The sequence below is a fragment of the Pan paniscus genome, chromosome 10, assembly GCF_029289425.2.
Source record: "Pan paniscus chromosome 10, NHGRI_mPanPan1-v2.0_pri, whole genome shotgun sequence".
Classification (NCBI taxonomy): Eukaryota; Metazoa; Chordata; class Mammalia; order Primates; family Hominidae; genus Pan; species Pan paniscus.
The window spans coordinates 50,982,084-51,009,590 of record NC_073259.2 but is presented as its reverse complement, the minus strand read 5'-3'; the positions used below and the strand labels follow the sequence as shown (position 1 = coordinate 51,009,590).

Below are 27,507 nucleotides of genomic sequence, written 5' to 3'. Positions count from 1 at the left end.
GAGATACTTCTTTAAGCCCAGAAACTGAAGAAGGCAGCTGTCAGGGATGGCTTGGAATGTTCTAAAAGATTTATATCAACTGTAGGTTGAAAAATCCTACTTATCCACTCTCCTTACTTTAGAGATGAGGAATTTGAATCTTAGAGAGTTTATGACTTATCCAATTGGTGGTATTACCGAAAACCAAAAGCCAGTTTGCTTCCTAGTTGAATGTTCTTTCCATCATGCCATGTGGAGTTATTTTGAGTCAACCAGAAAATCTGCAAGGACATCAAAATAATGTTCTTTCTCCCTCTGACCTCAGTAATAACCGGTTAAAGATTTAGAATGCTTTAGAGTAAATCCTCAAAGCAGCTGCAGGTCCTCAATGTTCCAGAATAGATATTTTAAGTTCTCCAAATAAAAAATCCCAATAAAGACCTTCTTTTTGCAGTAACTAAAAAAGTTTCCAGCTCTCCTGTCACAAAGTGGCTATTGAGACTTCAAATGTCAGATGATCTCCTTTGAAGCAGCAAAATAGAGTGGATAGAACTCCAGGATGGATGTCAAAAAACTCTGTGATCCTAGTTCTAACTCAAATTTACCTTTCATATGGTATGAGGTAAGCTTTAGATATCTCTGGATTTGAAGTTATTTTTGACTCCTATTTTTCTCACACACTGGTGTGTGTCCATATCTAGCCCAACAGCAAAACTTGGTGGTGCTATATTCAAACTGTATCCAGAATCTGACCACTACTCACCACTGCCACTGCTACCACCTTCATCCAAACCATCATTGTCTCTTCTCCGGATAATGGAAGAAGCCTCCTAATGAGTCCATCTCCCTGCTTCTCCCTTCCCTTCTCTGCACATCAGTAATTCCAGAGTTTGTCAGTGACACTTTCATAATGGACTTGGTAATCTTAATTTGTTCCTAAAAATCCTCCCACGAAGTAAAATGCCATTATGTGAAAAAGTGTTTTTATGAATTTGAATTTAAAAATTTAGGAAGCATTTTATCCCAACCCAACATACCCAAAGCATTTTTACAGATAGGAAAATATTTTAATTGAACAATAGAAATATTTTTCAATTGTCATGACATTATATAAGTAATGAACATCAAATTGAAAATAAAATAGAGTTTGTTCATAAAATGTAATAACATGAAGGTTTATGTGATGGTGAGTGCTGGTTGGTGGGGGAGTGTTAAAGGCAGTTGTTCTTTGTAAGGTATGTTTTGCTCTCTGAACCATTTTGTTTATGAATGTTTTCAACCATTTGGAGGATCATGGTTAACTTGCACTTACAGCACACTTAACATATAAAGTTATAGCAGAGAAGACAATTTCAGTCAAAATAATAGCTGAAGATGAGAGCACTTGGAAAGATGTGAAAATTTATTTAGTACACAGAGACAGAAAAATTACAAAAGATGTTACCTCATCATCCCTCTCTCTAGTCATACTTAGGCAAAATGAAATACTTTCAGTTTATCCAAACACGGCACTCAGTTCAAGTTTGTTCTGTTATTCAATGATTAAGAACTGATGACTAAGAACTGTTAGAATAAAAATAGCATATTTTCCCAAAAGCTGCAGTGTCAAAATATCATGCTTATTTACTTTATATGTTTCAGAGTATCTATCTATCTATCTGTGTGTGTGTGTATATATATATATATGTATTTCAGAAGAAGTTGTTTGGAAAAGGGTAACTTCTCAAGAGACTTTATGGCAAAAGGTTGTTAACTAAATAGGTTCTGTGGGTGTAAGTCTGTGTTTACCGGTCTTTTTATCAAGGTTTCTAATTCTTTGTTTGGTGGTGTAGGACACTGCTGGCTTGTGTATAACCCAGGAATCAGAACATAGGGCAGAATGTCCACCTAACACTGTTCATGTTATTTCTTGAGTTCCAGTTATATACCACGTATCCTGATAAAACAAGTCATACAAGAAAAGGGCTATTATCACCCTCAAGGAGTCCTCAGCCTAGTTGGGGAGGCAGTAGGGCGGATGTATAAACTCTATAATATTATGAGTACTGCAATACAGAGTGTTCTGGGGCAGACAGGAGGGAGTCCCTAATTATCCCCAGGGTAGGGTGGAATTGTCAAGGGGCAACATAGAAGAAGAAACATCTAAAGTGAACCTTGGAAGTTCAGATATCTGGAAATGGAGGGAAGGTGGAACAGGGTTGTGGGCACTCTAGGCAGAAGGATTGTGTTTACAAAGGAATAGAGTTGTGAAAAGGAACCTTTCTTCAAGAAATAGGACCTCTCCATTAAGAAACTTTCATCAACTCTGATTGTTCTTTGTTTCATATTGGGGCAACACCTACTGAGAGGTTGAATAAGGAGAAACATTGATCACCATCTCTATGTATAAGGATGTTGTGAAAATATCATCACTATTTGGGTTATCTGTTGTTGCAAGACAATTCGTCCCAAACTTAAAGGCATAAAACAACAACCATTTTATAATTGGATTAGTCCATTCTCACATTGCTATAAAGAAATACCTGAGACTGGGTAATTTATAAAGGAAAGAGGTTTAATTGGCTCACAGTTCTGCAGGCTGTACAGAACCATGATGGTTTCTGCTTCTGGGGAGGCTTCAGGGAGCTTCCAATCATGGCGGAAGGCCATATCACATGGCAGGAACAGAAGCAAGAGAGAGAGCGGGGAGGCGGCACATACATTCCAATAACCAGATCTCACAATCCCACTCACTCACTGTCATGAGAACAGCAGCAAGAGGATGGCGCTAAACCATTCATAGACCACCTCCATGATTCAATTACCTCCCACCAGGCCCCACCTTCGACATTGGGGATTACTATTTGACATGAGTTTTCGGTGGGGACAAAAACCTAGACCATAGGAATTATGCTTATGAATTATGTGGCTTAGGAATTTGAACAAAGAAGAGTAGAGAGGGCTTATCTCAACTTCATAGTATCTGGGTGCTCCCCTAGGAAGATTAGAGCAGCTGGGAGTGACTCAAATGGATAGAGGTAGCTTAAATACCTGGAGACTGAAATCATCTGGAAGCTCCTTTACTCACATGTGTGGCACCTAGGCTGAGATAATTTGAAGGCTGGGTTCAACCAGAGCACCTACACAGAAATCCTCTAGGTTGTCTGGGCATCTCCCAGCATGGAGGCTGGATTCCAAGAGGGAGTGCCCTTAGAGGAAACACCCTAAACAACAAGAGTTCCAAGAGAACCAGATGGAAGCTGCATAGTCTTTCCTGAAGTAGCCTCAAATGTTGTAGAGTGTTACTTTCCCCATATTCTATTTATTGGAACAGTTCCAGTTGAAGGAGAGATCTCATAAACCCTATCTATGTTTCAGGAATGTCAAAGGATTTGTAGCCATTTATTCAAATTGCTATATTTGTCACATTACAAAATGTTCATCTATTATACTATCATATTTTCTCTGTAGGTTTCTAGGGGAGAAATTTCTTTCTGGGGTAACTGTCAGGTAAAATAAACTTTTTTGAGAAATTGGTATATTTTTACTTTGCGGTCACTTGAATTTTTTAAATTTCTCCTTCAAATTTGGTGAACTTTGAATATCTGTATAAGTTGTTATTTAAAATGTTTTTTAAGGAAGACAAAGTGTATATAAACAACTAAAATCTGTTTGTAGATGGTTGTGGTTTGAATTTCATGTGTATTGGAAGTAAGGGCAGAAGGTGAAGATATGAAGACAGGTAAGGAGGGACTGGACCGGAAAGGCTGTGTGTGTCCTGCTAAGGACCGAGGCAGTGTAATTTACATAATTGTTATCTAGCTTTCATTTCACCATCTTTCTATCTTTCGCTTTAACATTGTGATTTAAGCACTAGCTTTTACAAAATTGCTTATTGAGGTAAACTAGAGTAGAACTCCGTGGTGAAGGAGCCATTCTATTTTTTATTTTTAATGTGTCGTTGACTGAGATTTTTTGCAAAACATAAGAAGAAATTACAAGAAAAATGAAATGAAAAAAGACATAAAAATACAAGTCCAATTTTTTATTAGATTCAACAGTTACAAAATTACTATGTCATGTTGCTATATGGTTTCTAAATGTTTACCTTTAATTTCTGCATTTATCTCAGATTGGCAACAAATGATTCATGGACCACCACTCATCTATAGACCAGACATTAAGTAACAATGCCCTAGAGGATTAAATTTATGGAGAAAGAATCTCATTTTTCATACCTTGATCTCTTACCCCAAAACACAATTGCAATATACCCTGGGTGACCACCTCAGTCATTTTTCCAGCTTGATTTTTTGTTTGTTTTATCAAGACTTGCATACAGCTTTCACTCAGTGATTTATGCAGAAAGGTTGGATTGCTCCAAATTGTCTAGGGATTTATTGGTGCCTTGCCCGTTGTTTAGCCTCAGCTGGTATTCCAGGCCTGGAACAAGTCTTCTGGTACTTAAGCAATGGCATATGCACACAATGCTCATAATTTATAGGCAGTCTTGTCCTTCATCCCACACTGCCTGCATTAAAAGATAAAGAGAAAATGGATCTATTTGAATTCTGTATGGGACGAAAGTAGAAAGTGGTTGTACATTGATGCCATATTATATTTGCCAAAAGAAAATTCTAAAAATATCATGTCTATAGAAAAATGTGTGTAGCTGAGGTATTTTTCTTTTAATAAAGTGACTGAATTATTGCTAGAGTTTTGTAGTAGACTACATGCTACATGGATACTTTCCAAACTCCTTTTCCAAGAAAGAGAAAATAATGCAGTTTCAATTGATATCAGAAGAATTTTCCAATCTTGGATGCCTCTTGAGGTTTGGCAACATGAGATTTGCATAACATTTTCCAAAGTGCATTTCAAGGGATTGGAGCTTTCTTATCCTGATTCTCATCCTTCAATAGACAGTTTCTCAGAATAAGACATTAATGAGAAAACTATGGTATACTAGCTCAGTGAACACAAGTATATTATCAACTTGTTTACAGGTTAGTTTCCCTAAATGTAATTGTTAACTCTTATTGTACATTGAAAACCTGGAGGAATTTTTAAAATGCTGGTGCCTGGGTCTTATTCCCAAACCTGAATTCATTGTTCTGGAATAGAAGCTGGGCATGAACATTTTTTAAAAGCTCATATAATAATTCTACTGTTCATCAAGGTTAAGAATCACTGTCTAAAACTAATACAATGATGGAAGAGTCAATATAACTGGGGTCAAATTCTAGTCTCATTATGTTACAAGAAAATGTTGCTTCAATAATTGATAAAACTAATATATCGGTTTAATAAATTTATTGTTATATGTAAATACCCAATCAATTTGAGAAATCAAAATATGACAATAATTTACTGAGCACCGTTACAGAATAAGTACATTTTCCAGTTGATATGGTTTGGCTGTATGTCCCCACCCAAATCTCACCTTGAATTGTAATCCCCACGTGTTGGGGGAGGGCGTGGTGAAAGGTGATTGAATCATGGAGGCGGACTTCCCCCTCACTGTTCTTGTGATAGTGAGTGAGTTCTCATGAGATCTGGTTGTTTGAAAGTGTGTGGCACTTCCCCCTTCACTCTCTCTTTCTCCTTCTCTGCCATAGTAAGATGTGCTTGCTTCTCCTTCGCCTTTCACCATGATTGTAAGTTTCCAGAGGCCTCCCAGTCATGGTTCCTGTTAAGCTTGCAGAACGGTGAGTCAATTAAACCTCTTTTCTTCATAAATTACCCAGTCTCAGGTAGTTTTTTTATAGCAATGTGAGAAAGACTAATACACCAGCTTGTTCTCACAATATTAAGGCAGTTAGTTTATTATTACAATTTTTAGAATTAAAGACATTGAGGTACAAACAGCTCTTGAAAATGGTCTAGTGCCATTTTTAAAAAGGGAAGAGCAGAAGGTCATATCTTGAGCTTTTTAGTTTGAAGTCTAATATCATTTTATTTATTGAATACTTACTATTTTGAAGTAAATGATTGTTTTCCACTAATACTTTTGGCTCAAATTATGCCGCCGCTCTACCACCAGCCACCACCTCCCCAAAAATCAATCGGTTCTGAATTAAAACTTTAGCTTTTGAGTTATTCTTAATTTTCCCCTGGTCCATTTCTAACTTTAAGCATTTTCTCCCATTGTTTCCCATTTGAACATGGCTTCTTGTGGGCTACCTTCTGGTACAGAAATCTGGCTTCAGGGGTGAACTCCTTGGTCCTTTAACTTGTTTTTTTTTTTTTGAACCTGACTGCTTTTGCATTGGGAAAACCACTCTATAAAACACCTGTGGCCTGGTGTGGTGGCTCACGCCTGCAATCCCAGCACTGTGGGAAGCCGAGGTGGGCGGAATACGAGGTTAGGAGTTCGAGACCAGCCTGACCAACATGGTGAAACCCCATTTCTATTAAAAATACAAAAATTAGCCAAGCGTGGTGGCGCACACCTGTAATCTCAGCTACTCAGGAGGCGGAGGCAGGAGAATCACTTGAACCTGCGAGGCAGAGGTTGCAGTGAGCCGAGATCGGGCCATTTTACTCCAGCCTGAGTGACAGGGCGAGACTCTGTCTCAAAAAACAAAACAAAAGAAACATCTGCCACACACAAGTTCTAACTAAAAACATGGATAAAACAGTCAAAATCTTAACACTTAAATGACATTACTCCATCTTCTAAATGAGATCCCCATTTTATACAAGCACAAATTCAAATAAAACTGAATAAGGTAACCATCAGTGACACAGCCAAAAAATATAAATTTCCATGTTGCTTCCTTTACATTTCCACTCCTGCATAGGGCAAACAGAAATGTAAAAACAGAAATTTTAACCTCTATTTTCCATCATTAACAGGGCATGGGGATTATTCATGCGTTTGTTGGTTTAGTTGGTGAATGTGGTGTTTATGAGGTCCCTACAACAGAATAAAATTGCCTTAAGAGCTAGTTAGCTTCTTAAAAAAACAAACACCCTTTCATGGTCACTAACTAGAACACCAGCTGTGCTTCACAAATGCACACCACTGGTCACAAATAAAGCAAGAAAATGTAATTGCAGTGGCACAACCAATTGATGTTACCAGGAAAACACAATCATAACCAAGACACCACCAGCTGCCAACACGCTAAAAAAGACAGAGTTTTGACAGGCAAATATATCTCTCATTAGTTGAATGTAAAATTCTCCATTGCTAATGATTACTATGCAAGTCACAGTTAATGTGTTATTTTTAATTTAATTTTTAATTGACAAGTAATTATATCTATAATGGGGTACAGGATGATGTTTTGATATATGTATACATCGTGGAACATTGATCTCATTTATACATAAAATCTAAAAAAGTCAAACCATGGAAGTAGGGAGTAGAATGTTAGGTTACCAGAGACTGAGTGGGTGGGGTGGGGAAAGGGGAGATTTTGATCAAAGGTTACAAAGTTTCAGTTTGACAGGAGGAATACATTTTAGTAATCTATTGCACAGCATGGGAATTATAGTTAGTAATATGTATTGTATATTTCAAAATTGTTAAAAAAGTAGATTTTAAATGTACCCATCATAAAAAAGTTTAAATATGTGAGATGGTGGATGTATTAACTAGTGTCTTATTTTTAAATAATACATGTTACTCTGAAGTTGAGTTTTTGTAATGTAAAATGTTACGAATACTTAAAAATATTTTCAATTATTTGATCAGTGCACACAACCTGGAGCAAAGAGATGTCAACGTAGACTTGAGAGCCTCAACAAACATCTATACATTCAAAATTCAGAGGGTAATTGCAGACTTACACGTTAAATGATGCCACAGGCTTGTGGTGAATGTACAAATCTAATTCCCTAAAGCTATGATACTACAGCTGACCCTTGAACAACATGGGTTTGGACTGCACGGTTCCAGCTATACACGATGTTTTTCAGCCAAACACAGATCAAAAATGCAGTATTTGTGGGATATGGAACTTACCTATGTGGAAGGCTGACTTTTCTTATACTTTGGTTCCATGGGGCTGACTGCAAGATTTGAGTATGCTTGTATTTTGGTATACTCAGGCCAGCGCCCTGGAATCAATTCCCTGCATATACCCAAGGATGGCTGCATTTAGATAATCGGATCATTACAATGCCATTTGTTATGCAAAGAACAGCTTCTATAATTTGTGAAATTTCAGTGAAAAATAAAATATAAAGATTTCACTCTATTAAACTCTATTATTACTAAGAAAATGAGAACTGAGTCTCAAAGGTAGTTAATACAAGGTATTGATCCAGCAGAAATAGCTATTCCTATGAGTGCCAAAATGATTAGTCACTTTGTTATTAAATCAGCCTCACTGATTATTTTAGACATTATAAACAGAAGTGATTTTCAATTTTCAACCCAACCAGATGTTATTGGTGTGCATCAAACACAGATAAGAGTGAATCTACTCAGAAGAAAATCGAGGAGAATATAGCTAAAAATATGCTATGAGGCTAATGTTCTGTTTAAAGAAAGGCTTATTTGATATTTCTATAGTGTTGAATGACATTTTCCTGAAAAAAAATTGTTAAATTTTAAATAGATTATATAATGTAATACCAAAATTATTTCAATAATGTTATTAGAAATATGCTTTTTTTTTTTTTGAGACGCAGTCTCACTCTGTCACCTAGGCTGCAGTGCAGTGGCATGATCTCAGCTCACTGCAACCTCTGCCTCCTGAGTTCAAGCAATTCTCCTGCCTCAGCCTCCCAGGTAGCTGGCATTCCAAGCGTGCACCACCATGTCCAGCTAATTTTTGTGTTTTCAGTAGAGACAGGGTTTCACCATGTTGGCCAGGCTGGTCTCAAACTCCTGACCTCAAGTGATCCTCCCGCCTCAGCCTCCCAAAGTGTTGGGATTACGGGCATGAGCCACCACACCTGGCCAGAAATATGCATATTTTTGATTTTGCATTTTCTAGTCCATGTTTTCCATCATAAAATAGATTTTTCCAAAAATTGAATTATTTATAAAAATTTAAAAAATATCCTTCATCTTTAGAATGTATTTTTTGAATTATCATTCGTTATACCAGAAGATACTTAATTTAAGAAACACATAATTTCCTTATTAATATTCTATAATAAATTTCTTAGGCTCATTGTTCTTTAATATGTAGGCAAAAATATTTGGTGATTTCTTAAACAATTGGGTCCAAATACTGCCTTAATTTCATTTCCTACCAATGAATTCATTCCCTTAAAACCAGAGAGATTCCAGTTTTTTACACACATTCCCCAAGAAACTGAATATTTTAGGCTTACCACAAAACAGACAGTAATAAAATTATAAAAGCAGAGATGTACAAACATGACTCCAAAGGTCTCAAAATGTCTCTAACAGGGGATGCCTGACATTATGGCAAACTAAGCTTGCTAGATATTCAGCTTCTTACCACAAACACATTAAAAAATCATGAATAGAAGATAAAGATAAAATATTTAAATAAAGACATTTTAATTACATACATTAGCTCAAAAGAAAAAAAAAAGTGAAACATATAAGCCAGAAAGATTAAATACATTTATATTCTGGCCACTTCTGGGGGAGTTGCATCCTGTTCTAGGTTTGGGACACTGGAGTTCTAATATTTTTAAGGACACAAAAGATGACTCTTCTAGCATGTGAAGACAGAAGAAACTGGAACTGAACCCCTTACATAAAACCTAGAGCCTTTCAGATCTGTCCTATCATTAATAGGAGAATAGAAAAAATGCCACAGAATGATCTGAGTAAGCAGCAATATAGCTCATCTTGCTCAAGAGCTATTTTATGAAAAGAAAATAAGAGTCACAGGAGAAATCAAAATTCCAATAAAGATGTGAGCCCAGGGCTTTCTTATTTCAAAGCTCTTGATTTTTGCTTTGGTCTCTGCTGGCCTTCCTTTCTCTGAATTGTCTTTATGTTATGTAGAGTAAAGAGAGTTTTATTCTTGAACCCAGAACCAAAGCTATACACAAACTATTCTCACAACTTTTTTTTAAAGACATGCCATCCTATCGACCTTGTTAAATTCTTTTTTTTTGGAATGATAGGGCATTCTTCCTACTTTTCCTGCAATTATTTTCTAGCATAGATCTCAAAGATCTGCAAACTAGTAAACAATAAACCTAAAGCAGTAAAAACTTCAGACCCCTGCCTCCAAGCTTAATTAAGTCAGAAATTGAATTCCATTATGTCATGGGATATGCCCTAGAGAATTGTATTGATTCTCTCCTCTACCCCCAAATGCACTTGAGCTAAAAGGCATCTTTGCAATCACAAAGCATCCCAGCCTGGAGAAAGCTATATTTTGAGAAAGAATGTAGGTAGATATTCATATTAGATGTGGGAATCAAAGTCACCTTAAGTACAATCTTGATGTTACACTTGTGTTTTAAAAAAATGGGAAGTTGGAGATGAACTTGTTCATGGAGCTCAGAATTATTTGCTGTTTGACCAATATTGTACCATACAAGCCATGTTATCTGTAAAACTATACATTCATGTATTAAATATGTATAAAAGGTAAGAGGATTGTTCTTTTATTGTGCACACATTTCCATGAGCTGCAAAGATGAGAATGTGATGGATGTAATAATACAGACATCAAATTTGTGGTTGTATGGGGAATATTCACTGCACCCACTGGAATTGATTCTAGGCTAGAATCTATAAGTATTAGATGTAAGCATGTAGAGACCATCTCATTTTATTCCTAGTAACTGGCATTTCTTCCCACCAGGGTTTATCCTGAAGCTGATGATTGAAAAATGAATCCTCAAACGTAACATAACTGTTAAATACACCCACCCAATAGACTAATTGAAATATAATAACACAGTTTACAGGAATTAATTCTAGAGTAATTTACAAGCTGGGGAAACTTAAATCAGGGACCCTAATCCAAAAGCAATATGGAATAGAATGGTGTTTTCTAAATCATAGTTGTTATGATAACACTTTCATGATTTTTCCATGTAAAATTTCTGAACTATATTTAATATTTTATTTAAAATCTACTCATTCTTTTTGTTAAGTACACTTATTTTAAGAAGAACTTTCATACTTCTGCCATATGTAAAAGTGGTGTCACCTGCTGTTCCATATTTGATGATCCACAAACATCTGTGACACTATTCACAGCTACAGTTTTAGGTAAGGATGTCTCACTACTTGTGAAACCCAGAAGGCTGCCAAGTCTATCCAGTGGTGCCTTTCAGCATGCTGCTGGGTTAGTGTACATGATGAACAGATAGCGTATTGAATGGTGTCTGGGATGTCAAAGGAGCCAAGGTTACATGCCACCTAAAGTCATCTCGCATATTATCTCTAGTATGGATACCATCAAAAGAAAAGAGACCTCAATTAGGAGTTCAGAAACCTAGGTTTCTGAGGCTAGTCCCAGTTCTACTAATAACTTACCTTGCCTTCGGGAAAGTCACATACCTCTCTGGAACTTCTCATTTGTAAAATGAGAACTTCTTGGAACTTTTCATTTGTAAAATGAGAACAAACTCTGCCCTGCCTCCTCCAGAGCAAGATTTTTAGGATTAAATGAGATGGTCTGGTGGAAGTGCTTTGGAAATTCTAAAATGCAAGCTATACATAAGCAAACCTTATTGTGTGTGCTTCTGCAAGCATGAAATGCCTGGTCAATGACTGGCAATGGGTGCATTTGAAAACATGTTGAAAATTTTGAAGCGATATAAAAATGAAGTATTATTACTGTTTTCTGGCCGCAACTTTTTTTTTGGCGCAAGCACAAAGTCAGCCAGCATTCATGCACTCTGTAGGTCTCATAACAGAACAAAGTGTACCTGTGTTTTCAAGACTTTAATCTTTGCAGCACAACTCTGTAATAACAATTAATGGATATTAAACATCACTGTCTCACTGCGATTTCTGCCATCTTGTACAAGATTCCCTTGCTATGCTACACGATCTTCCACCCTGTATGTTTTTGCATTTCTCCCTTCTTACCTCCACTCTTGCCCACTCCACTTCTCTTGATTTCCATTTATTTCTTCCTCAGATTTTGTTTAGCTTATTTTTTTCTTTTATTTTTGTCTGTTATGAGTCCACACTCAATATCCTACATTGCATCTCTTGTTTATCGACATATTTTCCCAAGTAGAGAGTTAACTCTCTAAATACTGTTTACAGCTGCCAATGTAAACATAAAGGAATATAATCCTTAATAAAAATATAAGTAATGCATAAACAATAAAAATACTACTCAAAATTATTGAGAACTTACTATGTGCTGCGCACTTTTTTATGTGATTTATACAAATGAACCCATTTAATCCTCTTAAAAGTACTTTGATCTAGGTATTATTATTTTATCCATTTTATATATAAGGAAATAGAAGCCCAGAGACATTACATATATTACCCAAAATTACATAGCTGTTAAGTATTAGAGCCAAAGTTCAAACTCTGACATTTTTACTCCAGAGTTTATGCTCTTAATATTATGATACAATGCACCCAAAACATGTGAAAACTGCTCCTATTAAATCTCAGGAACACACGCTACTCATTCTCTCAAAACAAATACTATGGAGAATTATATTCCATGAAAAATGGCTTCATGCCAGTAATAAGAAAACAAAAAGTACAGAGATGGTCCTAAATAGATTGCAATACAATTGGAGAAAGAAATGTGAATCTAATGAATGAAACTTCATTTTATGTCGCTAATATCTTTTGAATTTAAATGGAGATTTCCAGTTCTTTCACAGATAAACAATAGCATAGACATTTTCCTTTCATCTAAATTAATGAGTTTGGCTGTGTTTTTCAACGAATGTTAAAAATAGAAAGTATGACACATTGTATATATATTCTTTTTTTTCCTAATTACCAGTTTGTAAAGGAAAAGTGTTGAATAGGTAACTCAAAGTTTCAGAGAATTGAAATTGATGCTGGAAAGTAATTTTTTACAATTATGATTAACTTTTTCAAAGGAGGCGTGTGTGTGTGTGCGTGTGTGTGTCTGTGTGTGTCTGTGTCTACCATCTGCAATCTTCTGCTCCAAAGAGAGGGCACCTACAATTTGTCCAGGATAGTCTACACTCAGTCAATAAGTGTTGTAAAATTTATGACAGTCAAATATAGATAAAACAATTCTCTAAGTTCTAATAGTAACACATGTTTTATACACGTTAACTTGCAATTTGGATAGATAACTTCCTAGAAAAGTATTTTTTAATGACAAACTCATCTATGCAAACCAGAAAAGGTGTTAAAAAGCTGAGTTAAGATAGGGAAAAGGTGAAAACAATTATCTACCTTTACAGCATAAAAAATAATCATGATGTAAATTAGATTCTTTAGATAGGGAATAAATTAGCATTCACCCTTAAATAATAGCTTAAAAGCAGACTACCTTCATAACTTCAGAAGTAAGGCAGGATGAACACATCCCTTTGCTTTGTTTGACACATTGGACAGATCGAAGTGTGCAATGATCAGAGAGTTTGATGGTGGTTAGAGCCTAAGTTTGTTTTTCTATCTTCCTTTCTCATACTGTCTTCACGGGAGAGTGTCCATATGTATTGATCTGTCTTCACTAGTGGGCTTTCTTCTTACTGCTCTTCTTTGAGAGTTCTTAATTCTTTCATAAGTTATCACACTCCAACAAAGGAACAACCCAACCAAAGTATAATAATTCTGCTGTATGTGGGAAAGCATGTTTGCTTTGAAGAATTCTTCCTAGCTTGCCAGAAAGCCTTTCTCACAAAAGAGAAAGTTATTTCTACTAGGTTGAGTTTATGTGTTTTTGTCTTATGTTTCTAGATACTTAATATGAACTTGAGAAACTTTGAGAAGTTTGGAATTTTGTGAATTATGTGTGATTCAGGAAAATAAACAAAATTTATCTAATTCAAACACGAAGACATGATTAACTTTAGAGAACTTGTTGACATTTTCAATGTGCACATCAAGGATTAGAAGATATATAAGGTAGGAAGTAAATGTCAGGAGAGAACAATTGTGGTTTGCTAAACACTGCATAAAGCCTAGGTTTTATGCTGTTTATACATCTTTACTGCTTTTTTTGAGCTCATAAAATCATGAAGTGTCCTGAGCTGAATTAATAGATGTTCTGTGTGGGTGTAAGGAAGTCATTTTAAAAGTATCATCTTGCAAGATGTTTAGTTTTTAATTATCAATGACAAAGAAGAATAGGGACAAGATTACCTCATTTACCACTAGGTAATCTTTCTTTTTAACACATTTAAAATGTTTTCATTTGACATCTACAGCCAGACTAAATGGTGGGCATCTATACAGAGGGCTTAGATTCAAAGGTAGAGGCATCTATATTTTCAGGACTGTAACTTAGTACCCACATTTAAACTGATTTTATAATATCGAATATGTATTACACACCTGGTGGTGAACACTGGAGTAATTTAATATAGTGTCTCCCCATTATAAAAACCTATTACTTAGAAAGCTAAATTTCCCATGGAATTCTGTGCAAACATCTTTCTTTAGTGTCACTTTTTGCTTTGCTTTAGAGGATTAAAGACGTTGTAATACATAATCTGATTATGTCAGAATATAGGAGTCTTTTCTCATCGTTTCAAACTTTGATATAATAGTTTCTTCTTTTAAGCTTTTTAAACTATATGATACTCAATAAAAAAAATTCACAGCTGAATTTCTCCTTTTATTTTCATTTTTTGAGATGGAGTCTCACTCTTTCACCCAGTTCAGTGGTGTGATCTCAGCAACCTCCACCTTCTGGGTTCCAGAGATTCTCCTGCTTCAACCTCCCAAGTAGCTGGGATCACAGGCATGCTTGCCATGACACCTGGCTAATTTTTGTATTTTTAGTAGAGACAGGGTTTCACCATGTTGGCCAAGCTGCTCTCAAACTCCTGACCTCAAGTGGTCCACCGGCCTTGGTCTCCCAAAATGCTGGGATTACAGGTGTGAGCCACTGTGCCCAGCCCACAGCTGAATTTCTATGCAGCAAAATTTCAATCAATATTTTACTCTAGTTCTTGTTCACTGTTCCAATTGATAATTGATAATATTTTTAAAAGGTGAAGGTTATGGAAAGGAGAGAATGGAGTAGAAATTAAAACAGGACCCTCCACATTTGAACATTTAAGAGTATTCTAGAAACTTAGGTGGTTATAAATATTTTCATTCTCCTCATTAGGAAATATTTATTTAGATTTTGGGTTCAAAAGCTCTTTTTCTCGTTGTGAATTTTACAGATTTTATGTGGCTCACAGTTAAACTTTCTTCAGGAATTTGGAATGTTCTTTAGGATTTCCTACATAATTCGTGGGCTGCTTATTAAATGAAATACTAAGTTGAGAGACCTATTGTGCAGGTTAAACATTTTATAAAAATAGGGTATGAAACTATGGGTTTTGAGGATAAATGATACAATTAACTTCATGGGAATGCTAGGGATACTGCCACCTTGGGAGGAGAATTTACGGCATGTCTTTAAAAGATGTGTAGACTCTGCCTATTATCTAATTTTATTACCAATCAATTAATGTTGACCTGTCTAGTTGTTGTTAATGGTGGTGACGGGGCAGTTAATAAAAAGGTCGGGTGAGAGAAGTGTAGCAGGGATGGAAGTTTAGGTAAGAATAGGTTTGGGCCTGAAAAACTAAGAATGTCTGGTACACACAACTTCAAACACAATAATGCGTTCTATAAATATTCATAATTATTTTACATAAGGCAATCAGCCATAGTTAAATCAGTCTCTCTCTCTTCCCCTTGTATCTCCATTCTCCACTCTCTTTCCTCTCCCCATCAAAAGCAAAAACTTCCTAATGTTTAATGTATATCTTTTTGGTTTGGAGCTCCTAGTTTCTTATATTTTTTTAGCCAAAACTACACATTTTAAAGTATATTGAAGTATAACATACATACAGGAAAGCATGCAAAGTGTACTGAAGAATGGTTGCAAACTGAACACACCTGTGTTACCAGCACCCACATCAAGAAATGTAATGTTTTCGGCACCTCAGCTGCCTCCTAAAGCCCCCTCCCAGGCACTCCCACAAAGGGGATCCAATCACCATGACTTCAAACACCCAAATTAGTTTTGAACCTTGTATACATGGAACCATATGATATATACTCTTTTGTGACTGCTAAACATTGTCTCTAAGATTTATCCAGATGATTAGTTTCAGCAGTAGTTTTATCTGATTATTTCTTCATAGTTGTCCACAGTATGGATATACCATACTTTACTTACCCATTTTATTCTTGTTGGATGTTGAAATGTTTCCCAGGTGGCTATTACCAATGCTACCTGTGCATTTAGTTCAGTAAACACATGTAAATATTTCTCCTAGCTATCTACTAGGCATATAGTTGTTGTTTCATAGTGTATGCACTTGTTCAGCTTTAGGAGATACTGTCAAAGAATTTTTCAAAGTGGTTTGTTGATTTATACTCTCATAAAAGTGTGTCCAGTACCTAGAACTGCTAGCTTTTTAACTTTATCCATTTGTGTCTGTGCAGTAGTATTTTATTGTGGAGTTTTTAATAGCTTTATTAAGGTACATATTTAAAATGTACAATCTGATGAGTTGTGACAAACGTATACACTTGTAAAACCATCAACATAATCAAAGTAACAAACATAGGCATCGTCCCTAAAAGTTTCCTCCTGCCATTTTGTAATCGCTGCATCCTCTTCCTCTTTTTCTCCCCTTGCCCCAGGAAAACCACTGATATCTTGTTCTTATGTTTATAATTTTCTTTATTTTTACTTTAGCCTCCTTCTAGCTACTTTTAAGAGTTTTCAATTTGTCACTGATTTTAAGTTATTTGATGATGTGTCTTGGTGATTTCTTCATATTTCTTGTGTTGGGGTTTGTTGTACTTCCTGGAACTGTAGGTTTATTATTAATCAAATTGGAACACTTTCTGGGCTATTATTTCTTTATCTATATATGTTTTTTCTGGCTTCCCTATCTCTCCTTTCCTTCAGGAACTTCAGTTACATGTGTGTTAAGCTGTTTGAACTTCTGCCACAGCTTATTGATACTCTTTTTTAAAATTCATACTTCTGTGTTTTATTTTGAATAATTTAAAATATTCTGAGCTTACTAATCGTTTCTTCTGCTACATCTAATCAGCCATTAATCCCATCAGGTTTATTTTTCCTACTAGAAATTTTATATTTTATCTCTAGAAATTTAGAATTTCCATATTGGTCATTTTTATGGTATCTTTCATGTTCTTCTTTACCATGTCCATGTTTTCCTCTACCTTTTTAAATATATAAAATATAGTTTTAATACCAATTTTAATGTTTTAATTTTACTATAAGTAATTTTTCAATCTGTTTTTATTGATTGATTTGTCTCTTTATTTTGGATTTTTTTTCTGCCTGTTTGCACACGGTCATTTTTAATTGAATGATAGTGTGAATTTAACTTTAATTAAACTTTATGTGTTGGATATCTTTGTATTTATGTAATTATTCTTGGAATGTGTTCTGGGACTCAGTTCTTTTTTCTTTTTTTTTTTTTTTTTTTTTGAGATGGAGTCTTGCTCTATTGCCCTGGCTGGAGTGCAGTGGCACCATCTCCTGCTCACTGCAAGCTCCACCTCCCGGGTTCACAACATTCTCCTGCCTCAGCCTCCCGAGTAGCTGGGAGTACAGGAGCCTGCCACTATGCCTGGCTAATTTTTTGTATTTTTAGTAGAGATGGGGTTTCACTGTGTTAGCCAAGATGGTCTCGATCTCCTGACCTCGTGATCCACCCGCCTCAGCCTCCCAAAGTGCTGGGATTACAGGCGTGAGCCACCGCGCCTGGCCAGGCTCAGTTCTTTAGTTGGAAATAAATTTAATTATTTTGATGGTTTCCTATGAAACTGTGCTAAGCATGACCAAAGCAGCCTGTATTGTAAATGTCTATTCAAGTAATTTGTACATTTATCATTGGGGCTGTTTATGTTTTCCTTATTTTTAGGACAGGTAGTCACTTATTGAATATATATATTATATTATATATATATACACTATGTATATATATACACACAAAAAATACACACACACACACACACACACACACACACACACACACACGAAATATCTTCTCTCACTCTGACATGATTTTTAACACTCCCTGAATAAAAATGTTTTTTCCTGAGGAGGAACATAATAAATATTTGCCTCCCTGAACAGAGCTGTCTGCATTGTAGCAGCCAGATAAATAGCTTGTTAAAATGATGGAGGTCTAATGGGAATTTTGTTACCAGTTCACTACATAGGGAAGTTCACTGGAGCCCTTCCTGGAATCTCCTCAGTCACATTACAATCATGCCATCTACTTTTATTGCTGCTGAGATTGGTCCTATGTGTAGAAAAGTATAAACAAACTTTCCCTATGACATGTGTTTGCCTAGAATGGGCCCTATAGATATTTTAAAAACCTCTGGAGATCTTTTACCAAGAAATATTATAAAATAAATGAACCAGCCTTCCTTCTTATTAAAAACATACTTTTGAAGATGAATGCTTATTCAGAGATGAAAATGTCTATAGAAATATTTTTCTAGAAATATGAATCATCCAATACTTTAGCTTTTCACTTAAAAAAGAAAATGAATCTTTCTGTGTAAATACATCTGCTGTGGCTTGAATGTGTCCCCCCAAAGTTCATGTGTTGGTAACTTAATCTCCAGTGCAACAGTGTTGGGAAGTGGGATCTAATAAGAGGTGTCTAGGTCATGAGTGCTCTGTGCTTATAAATGAATTCATGGTGTTATTGCAGGAGTGGGTTAACTGTTGTTAAAATGCAGTTGTTATAAAAGCGAGTTAGCCCCACTTGTGCTGGCCTGCTCTTTCACTCTCATGCCCTTCCACCATGGGATGACATAGCAAGAAGGCCCTCACCAGACACAGGTCCCTCACTCTTGGACTTTCCAGGCTCCAGAACTATAATAAATAAATTTCTTTTCTTTATAAATTACCCAGCTTGTGGTATTCTGTCACAACAACATGAAACAAACAAAGACAGCATCCAAATGGGAACATGTTATATCAGGTATTTGTGTTTCAAAGGGAAAAGGGTTAATTAAAGAGCTTCAAATTAATCACTGTTAAAATAAGTAACTTCCACTTCTTTGTCTAAATTATTTTAAATATTTATTATACTGAAATTATAATGACTGGGGAATATATCCCTTATTTTTACCTGTCTTACATCCCAGATAATGTTAATCTATTTATCTATTTGGAAATAATAGCTTACTGTGAGCCAAGCACTAAGGATACAAGACAACATAAACTGGACATCAGTCCTTACCCAAAGGAGTTTTTGTTCAGAGGGATGAGATATAGGTAAACAGGCAATGTTAAGTACTATCACAGAGGTCAGTAAAACCTTTAGATACCAGGTGATAGTTTGTCTTGTTAGAGACTGATGCCTGGAGGAAAATATTTTTGAATGTTATATGTTAAGCATGTAATGAAGTCAATAAATCTCATTAAGCCAGGACTTGATGTCTTTTCCAAGTAAGTGAATATTGCAGATATTTAAGTACGAGTGTGTCTAAAGTGTTTTTAAGGGAAAGAGGGGAAAGAAGAATCTATAGAGAGTCAACAAGATTCTTTTGAAGAAAACTATATGAAACAGAGGAGCACATCACCAGTAATCATTATCATCCCTATCATTATCAAAACTACTACCATTCACTGAGACTTGATTCTGTCCTGGGTGACCCTTGTGCATTGAAACTTAGTATAATGGCTTTCTTTAAGGTCTTGCTGCTAGTAACTAGCAGAGCAAGGACTAGATTAAAAATCTTTCTCTCTTTAAAGGCATGTTTTTTTTTCTACTTCACTAGGGTTTCTAGGGTTTCTCAGAGACCAGCACGTATAGTACATTCTAATCCAGTAAGATGAGAGTAACGAAACCACCTGATAGTAGAACTTCAGCACACAAGTCCATAGGAGATATGCCTAAGGCTCGGACAAATAGGATCTTTTCTATTTACAAACTAAAAGAAGTCCTAAAATATTAGATAATTTAAAGAGGACTGGTAAAGCTATCATGTAGAAACCTCAAGTGGTAGGGCCTGGAAAGGACTCTTAGATATTACAGTGGGGATGGGAGCTGGTAAATGCCTGGAGGGATTGCTTAGTGCCTTGCCCTTACATTTATTAAATTAGATGAGCAATGTGAAACCATAGTTGTTACATATTCTTACCCTCTATAGTTAGAAGGGGCTCAGAATATGCCATCTTAAAATATGGCACTTTCGCTTAAGAATTATTTTGAGCTGAAGGCAATTGAGAAACAAAAGATTCAGGAAAAGTTCTGTGCCCTCCACATTATGTGCATAGCATTTGCCTTCAAGGAAGTTACCTCCCTGTACCAGGAAGAGGAGACCAAATTTTATCACAGGGATGGGCAGTCATATGAGCATGAATGTGCATAAACAAACCTTATCAAAATAAGTCATATCTTCCGTTAGTTTCCCCCATATATTTCCTTGTCACTTTCCCACAATTTATCCCAGCCAGAAGCCCAAATACCCCTTCCTTTGTCTAGTCATTCCTCCACAACTTACCACCCTTTGTTAAAATGGTACATGAACCCCAAAGTCTAATTGCTTTTTTGAGTTTTCACTGCTTTCTTGTGAAGCTCCTCCCCACCACACAAAAATATTAACATCAATAAAATTGTACATTTTCTCCTGTCAATCTGTCTTTTGTCAGTTTAATTCACAGGCTTCAGCCACTGCACCTAACAGAGTAGAGGAGAAGTTGTTTTTATTTCCCCTCCTAGACAGTCTATACCCTAGATTTTTCTCACACAGAATGTAATATAATGTGGCGGGAAAAATATCTGGCCAGCAGTTAAGATATTTATTAGTCTCATCCTGGACATTAGCTACCTCTGTGATTGAGTTAAAGGATTCTACTCCAAGTCTTTGAGCCTAAACTTTCTTATCAGCATAATAAAACGATTAGACTAGAAGAGGATGGCAAATAGGATTCAATTAATCACTAGAAGGCTTTGTCAAAGAAGGCTGAGAAGCCGTGTGTACCATGATCAATCACTACTGTCTACGATAAGCACTGGAGTGGAGTAACTGCAGTATATGTGTAGAATATGTGTCAGCTCTGGAATAAAAGATGGATAAAATCTCTTCAACTTCTAGCATTCAGTGAATCAGTTTGTACCCTTTAATGGGTTGTTGATACAGGCTAGAGAAATTTATCATATTCCAGATTCCATCAGAGGAAAAAGTGGGCAAATATCTGAAACGATGACACAATGTTTGGGGGAGAAATGGAATCTGTTTTGAGTCTTAGGTGAGAAGAGCAGCAGTAACTCAAGATTTACCAAGGGTGCAATATTCCATTTTGTCCCATGTTATCCAAAAATTGTGTTTGGGTGCTAAAGATACTTATGCAATTAGTATGTAAAGGTAGATATACCACAACCCCTGCCCTCATTCTAATGTTAAGGTTAATTGATGCTTCTGGAAGGAAAATCTTTATGAGGAATCTAGTTAATGTTATCAAAGACTTGGTTTCCACAAACTGATAACGGACATCAAGTTCTTCCAGTGTGAAACAATTTGAATTTACTTAAATACAACCATATCATGCTGCATTCAAAGTTTCAGAATCTTCTTTCTACATAATTTAAGTTTACTCCCACCTCTTTCTTCCAGATGCAGATGTAATTTATGTAGAAGCAGACATTGAAATAAGCCACTCGGTGCTGACTCGTTTTCATTTCCATAATGTTCTTTGGGGGGAAAGTATTAAATCAATTTTAACCTGTTTGGGCCTGCGTCCAAATAATGTGCAGTCCTGTTTGAAGAGAATCAGTTTTGAAATTTGTAAAAGAGGTCATATGAAATGCATTACTCAATTAAGTAAAGGAACTTATACTTTATTATAGAATACTGTACCATCTGCTGGATGAATATAACTAATTACATTTGACTTGGTATGTGATTTTAACAAACAGTTGAAAAATAAAAATTCTACAGTGAATTCTTCAGCAGCACCTGAAATGATAGATACCCACTCAGAAAGATTGCATCCAGCCCTGGTCAGGTTGCAAACAGACTTTCCATTGTCTGGCTGCAGTCTACATAATGTTTGCATTAAAAAGCAGGTCAGTTTCAGTACCTATTCACAAGCAACACAGAAAACTCAAATGCAATGTTGGTCTGCTGTCAAAGAGCTAACAAGCTAACATGTTGGAATCAAAATGATTGCAAAGCTTCCCTGGTCATGGAAAAGAAACTACAAGTTCGCTAAGAAGAGTACTGCCAACGTCCCTGTTTTTTAAAAAGCAACCAAACAACTCTGTATGAAATACTCATTGCCTGTAATCCTGCAATTAAGTTGGAATGCTGCAGTGACAAACCAGGCTACAGCTATACTACTCTTTAGTCTCAGGTATGAGGAAATCAAACCTAACTCTTTCTATAGGCTTCAATTGCATCTGTCAAATGGAAGTAAGAGACCTTTTTAGGGGAGCTGTTAGGGGAACTGATACAGTTTGGACATTTGTCCCCTCCAAATATCATGTTGAAATTTGACCTCCAATGTTGGAAGTGGAGCCTTGTGGGAGGTGTTTGGGTCATGGGGGCAGATCCCTCATGTACAGCTTGGTGTCATCTCTGCAGTAATGTGTGAGTTCTCACTCTATTAGTTCCCATGATAGCGAATTGTTTAAAAGCCTGGCACCTCCCTACCTAACACTCTGTCACCATGTGACCTCTGCACAGGCTGGCTCCCATCTGCCTTTAGTCATGAGTGGAAGCAGCCTGAAACCCTCCCCAGAAGCAGATGCTGGCACCATGCTTCTTGTATAGCATGCAGAACCATGAGACAAATAAATCTCTTTTCTTTATAAATTACCCAGCCTCACATATTTCTTTATAGCAACACAAATGGACTAAGACAGGAACGAAAGGATATAGAAAGTGTTTTATACCAAATGCTATATAAACTTACCTATACAGATGCTTGAATAACAAAATGATTAGTTAAAAGAGAAACTTTTTTTCTGAAATATGACAACAGATGGTCCCCAACTTACCATGATTCTATTTATGATTTTTCCATTTTATGATGGTGCAAAAGTGATACACATTCAGTTGCTCCTTGACTTACAACTGGGCTTTATCCAGATAAGCCCATCGTAAGTTCAAAATATCCTAAGTAAAAAGCACACTTTTGACTTATGATATTTTGAACTTACAATGGGTTTATCTGAAGGTAACCCCCATTGTAACTTGAGGAGTATTTGTACTCAGTATCAACCACTGAAGCATCATCGTATTTGACTTTTTCACTTTTCACCCAGATATTCTTATTATGTGTTGGCACAGCCTTGGTACTTTGTATGAGGCAAACAAATGCATCATTGTAGAAGCACCAACAAGGGTACTAGCTTTATAACTTTTATGGGAACTGTCTTTTGAAGATCACTCATCATTTCTCCAGGAAATGTTGGTAAAATTAATACATTTTTATATTTAAATGATTTGTCTTTTTAAAAAATAAAATAACAGTATATCCTTTTTTAAAATAAAGGGCGTGTTAAAGCATTTCTTCACTTGTTCAAACAATTGAATCTTAATAAAAGGAAGGGTTCCTAACAACTGTCCTTAATAAAAGGAAGTGTATGAATAAATGCACTTTGCACTGGAATCCATAAATGTAAAAAAAATAGTGACAAAAAGCTGATCTATATAATTTGGTGATAAAGAGTTCTGTCTAGGCTGGCGCGGTGGCTCACGCCTGTAATCCCAGCTCTTTGGGAGGTTGAGGTGGGTGGATCACGAGGCCAGGAGATCGAGACCATCCTGACTAACACGGTAAAACCCCGTCTCTACTAAAAATACAAAAATTAGTCGGGTGTGGTGGCAGGCGCCTGCAGTCCCAGTTACTCGGGAGGCTGAGGCAGGAGAATGGCGTGAACCCGGGAGGCAGAGCTTGCAATGAGCCGAGATCGCGCCACTGTACTCCATCCTGGGCGACAGAGCGAGACTCTGTCTCAAAAAAAAAAAAAAAGAGTTCTGTCTAGTGTACACTTCTGCTTTGTGCTGATGGTGTTTATGAAACAAAAGTATTATCACTCTTCAGAAGAGAGTTGGGGTTGAACAAAAAGAAAACAGAAAATTTGTCTGAGAAACAGAAGAAGCTGATAGCATTAGGGCCTACAGGACAAGAGAAGTTTCTCACGAGTAATTTGTGCAGGAATTAAGAGTTCATTAGAAATGACCTTTAAAAAAAAACTAGCTTATTCAAATACTGAGGTTATTTTTCTATAACCATTTTTGCCAGTATGAAAATCATGGTTATCTTGGTGGGCCTATGCAAGACAGCTGAATTCAAAGTAACCTGTTGACATATGGGAATGATAGGAGCAAATGCCAAATTGAAATAAGCAGAAGGAACATATGAAATAAATCATTGCAAAGCTGAACACATGTAGATAGAGCTGGCCAAATTAGACTTTGGGAAAAGCAAGAAAAAGCAGAATGAGATAAATGCTTGGGGTTGGAATCAAAGAATACTGTAATTCTCCTGAGGTCAGAAGAAGCTGCAACATGCAAACCTGAGCTATAGAATTTAAAGGTGGTTACAACAAAATTTTATCTAGAAAAGCCATCAAGGCTTATTCTTTAATTGTATATTTATTAAAGACATGTTACAGGATATCCCTCTTAAGCTGACCTGCCTGTTTACAATATGTGTCTACTTAAGAATGGATTTATAAACATGCATCATTTGCCAAGGTTGAAAATCTCCAACATCTTTTATAAATACATTATCCAGGCATTATTAAAAAGCTGGAACTATTGTCCCAGTGAGATGATTTCTGGCAGGTCTCTGCAGGATTTCCTGTTCTGATATCGTTTGAGTAGGTGATGACCGCACGTCAGTCAGGAGCAATAGGGGCTTGCACCTGTGCTCAGTCAAAATGCATCCTATCAAATCAGGGCACTGGGCTTTCCTTTCAGTAGCCCGTTTAAAGTGGTGCTGACCTGAAAATAATCTTGTCTTACTTTTGAAATTTCCTTTTAAAATTGTTTTGAGCCAATCTGTCAACAGGTGTATGCTTTTTCCGCCAGATAGCAGCAATTAAGATATCAACTGCTATTTCTTTGATTGCAGAGCGTGGGGGATGTCCTCACTGAGCACAGTTTAGGTTAGAGGCAGCATCTGGGTTTCTGTAAGAAGCTGATTTTATCCAGTTTGGCAGCTGATTTGATTGAGAAAATGTCATCAAATGATGTTTTTCCAGTCACAAAAAGGTACTGTAGAAAAGATCCTTAAAGGACTGTCATGAAAACCCACTGTCCCCACAGTGACTGGACACAGCCATGCTTCTCTTGCTCTATGAGGAGGTTTTGAATTTAAATAATAGAGAAACACTTTAGGTTTTTATTGGCTATTTTTAAACTAGTTTCATGGAGACAGATCTTTAGTGTACATATTAAATTTTAGAGAAATATACTTTTTTGGAATTGATACAATTCTGCTTTTTAGATCTTAATTTATGTGACACCACTGTCATTCAAGAAACACTATGAGTTGTTATACCTCCATGACTCCTACTTCTTTGTTCCTTAAAAGCAGGAACTTAGACAGTAATATTAATAATTATTATTATAACAATTACTTTTTATAATGCTTACTATATATACATTGGCACTGTTCCAAGTACTTTACCTGTATTATCTCATTTAATCCTCACAAAATGCAGGGAAATAGGTACTATTATTTCCCTTGAGCAGATAAAGAAACTGAAGCTTAAAGAGTTTATTTAATATTAGAGTGTTTATATTTATCTTTCTGACTCCAGCTAATTTATTTCCTAGCATAGTGTATCTGTGTGATAGGATTATGTTGTAGCCTGCCTTCAGCAACTGGCTTTCAATCTCTGCCTTGAGTCCTACCCTATAGGTTTCAACCTCTGTTCTTAGTCACTTTGGGCTACTGTGTTAGTCTGTTTTCATGCTGCTAATAAAGACATACACAAGACTGAGTAATTTATAAATGAAAGAGGTTTAATTGACTCACAGATCAGCATAGCTGGGGGGGCCTCAGGTAACTTACAATCATAGTGGAAGGGGAAGTAAACATGTCCCTCTTCACATGGTGGCAGCAAGGAGAAGTGCCAAGCAAGAGGGGGAAAAGAACCTTATAAAACCATCAGATCTCTTGAGAACTCACTTCACTATCATTCGAACATCATGAGTGTAACTGCCCCCATGATAAAATTACCTCCCACCAGGTCTCTCTCACTACATGTGGGGATTATGGGAACTACAATTCAAGATGAGATTTGGGTGGATACCACAGCCAAACCATATCATTCTGTCCCTGGACCTTCCCAAATATCATGTCCTCACATTTCAAAATGAATCATGCCTTCCCAACAGTCCCCTGAAGTCTTAACTCATTTCAGCATTAACTCAAAAGTCCACCATCCAAAATCTCATCTGAGACAAAGCAAGTCCCTTCTGCCTAGGAGCCTGTAAAATCAAAAGCAAGTTAGTTACTTCCTAGATACAATGGGAGTACAGCATTGGGTAAATACACCCATTCCAAATTGGAGAAATCGGCCAAAATGAAGGGACTACAGGCCCCATGCAAGTCCAAAATCCAGTGGGGCAGTCAAATCTTAATGCTCCAAAATGATCTCCTTTGACTCTATGTCTCACATCCAGGTCACGCTGATACAACAGGTGGGTTCCTATGGTTTTGGGCAGCTCCACCCCTGTGGCTTTGCAGTGTACAGCCCCTCTTCTGGCTGCTTTCATGGGCTGGCATTGAGTGTCTGCAGCTTTTCCAGGTGCACAGTGCAAGCTCTTAGTGGATCTACCATTCCAAGGTCTGGAGGATGGTGGCCCTCTTCTCACAGCTCCACTAGGCAGTGCCCCAGTGAGAACTCTGTGTGTGGGCTCCCACCCCACACTTCCCTTTCACACTGCCCTAGCAGAGGTTCTCCAAGAGGGCCCCACCCCTGCAGCAAACTTCTGCCTGGACATGCAGGGATTTCCAAACATCGTTTGAAATCTAGGTAAAGGTCTCCAAACCTCAATTTTTGATTTCTGTGCTCCCACAGGCTCAACACCACATGAAAGCCACCAAGGTTTGTGGCCTGCACCTGCACCCTCTGAAACAACAGCCTGGACTGTACATTGGCACCTTTTAGCCACAGCTGGGATGCAGGGCACCAAGTTCTCAGAGTGAACAAAGCAGCAAGGCCCAAAAGGCATTTTTTCTTCTAGGCCTCTGGGCCTGTCATGGGAGGGGCTGCCATGAAGATATCTGACATGCCCTGGAGACATTTTCCTCATTGTCTTAATGATTAACATTTGGCTCCTTGTTACTTATGCAAATTTCTGCAGCTGGCTTGAATTTCTCCTCAGAAAATGGACTTTTCTTTTCTATTGCATTGTCAGGCTGCAAATTTTATGAACTTTTATCCTCTGCTTCCCTTTTTTTTCCAATTCTAAGCCATATATTTGTGAATGAATAAAAC

General features: G+C 36.7%; 1 long non-coding RNA gene across 1 annotated transcript; it reads left to right on the top strand.

The window, feature by feature from the left end:
- Positions 1 to 50: 50 nt before the first annotated feature.
- LOC130540640 (uncharacterized) lies at positions 51 to 7,803 on the top strand. The gene is made up of 4 exons (XR_008954630.1): positions 51 to 601; positions 4,091 to 4,142; positions 5,577 to 5,666; positions 7,661 to 7,803. It is a non-coding gene; the product is annotated as an uncharacterized LOC130540640 (long non-coding RNA).
- The last annotated feature ends 19,704 nt before the right edge of the window (positions 7,804 to 27,507 follow it).